The sequence below is a fragment of the Colobus angolensis genome, unplaced genomic scaffold (assembly GCF_000951035.1).
Source record: "Colobus angolensis palliatus isolate OR3802 unplaced genomic scaffold, Cang.pa_1.0 Scaffold76, whole genome shotgun sequence".
NCBI classification, from domain to species: domain Eukaryota; kingdom Metazoa; phylum Chordata; class Mammalia; order Primates; family Cercopithecidae; genus Colobus; species Colobus angolensis.
The window spans coordinates 449,888-451,581 of NW_012121376.1; positions in this window are offsets into that span (position 1 = coordinate 449,888).

Sequence of the window (1,694 nt, forward strand, 5' to 3'; positions counted from 1 at the left end):
CGATCTCCTGACCTTGTGATCCGCCCGTCTCGGCCTCCCAAAGTGCTGGGATTACAGGCTTGAGCCACCGCGCCCGGCCCCTTTTTTTCTTACTGTTTTAAACTTCCAATTTCTTTCTTTCAATCTTTTTTTTTGAGATGGAGTCTCACTCCGTCACCCAGGCTGGAGTACAGTGGCACAATCTCAGCTCACTGCAACCTCCACTTCTTGGGTTCAAGAGATTCTCCTGCCTCAGCCTCCTGGGCAGCTGGGATTACAGGCACCCACCACCATGCCCGGCTAATTTTTTTTTTTTTAAGATGGAGTTTCACTCGCCTCCCAGGTTCAAGTGATTCTCCTGCCTCAGCCTCCCAAGTAGCTGGGATTACAGGCGTCCACCACCACACCCGGCTAATTTTTGTATTTTTAGTAGAGACGGGGTTTCACCATCTTGGCCAGGCTGGTCTCGAGCTCCAGACCTCAAGTGATCCACCCACCTTGGCCTCCCAATGTGCTGAGATTACAGGCATGAGCCACTGCGCCTGGCTGCTAATTTTTGTATTTTTAGTAGTGACAGGGTTTCACCACGTTGGCCAGGCTGGTCTGGAACTCCTGACCTTGTGATCCACCCGCCTCAGCCTCCCAAAGTGCTGGGATTACAGGCCTGAGCCACTGCACCCGGCCTAAACTTCCAATTTCTTGATAACCTGTTTCATTCTCCTAGGCAATTTTCAGCTTGATAGCCCTAAATTCACATACCAAAGGAAGAACTCTTAGGTGAAAAATCAGCAAAATCTACATCTCAAAATACAGAGGGAGAGTCAGAGTGCGCTAGAGGGACATTAACAATGAATGCCACCTGTAATCCCAGGACTTCGGGAGGCCGAGGCAGGCAGATCATGAAGCCAGGAGTTCAAGACCAGCTTGACTAACATGGTGAAACCCTGTCTCTATTAAAAATACAAAAATTATCCAGGTGTGGTGTAATAGCTGGCACCTGTAATCCCAGCTACTCAAGAGTCTGAGGCAGGAGAATCGCTTGAACCCGGGAGGCGGAGGTTGCAGTGAGCCGAGATGGTGCCACCGCACTGTGGCCTGGGTGACAGAGCAAGACTCCTTCTCAGAAAAAAAAAAATGCCAAGTCAAACATAAAATTATAGGCTGTGCATGGTGGGGGACTTCAGTGGGGGCCTACCCAACTTTGAGTAGGGGGCTGCCCACTTCAGTTCCCCTCTCCACTGAGAACTGTTCTGTTGCTCAACAAAACTCTGTCCTGCTCACCCTCCGGTTGTCTGCATAACTTAATTTTTCTTGGACACGGGGGAAGAATTTGGGACTTGCTGAATCACAGATACAAAAGGAGGCTGTAATCCCAGCACTTTGGGAGGCTGAGGTGGGCGGATCATGAGGTCAAGAGATGAAGACCATCCTGGCCAACATGGTAAAACCCCGTCTCTACTAAAAATACAAAAAATTGGCCGGGCGTGGTGGCGCACACCTGTAATTCCAACTACTCGGGAGGCTGAGGCAGGAGAATTGCTTGAACTCGGGAGGCAGAGGTTGCGGTGAGCCAAGATCACGCCATTGCACTCCAGCCTGGGCAACAAGAGCGAAACTCTGTCCAAAAAAAAAATTAGCTGGGCGTGGTCGCAATGCACCTGTAGTCCCAGCTACTCAGGAGGCTGAGGTAGGAGAATCGCTTGAACCCAGGAGGC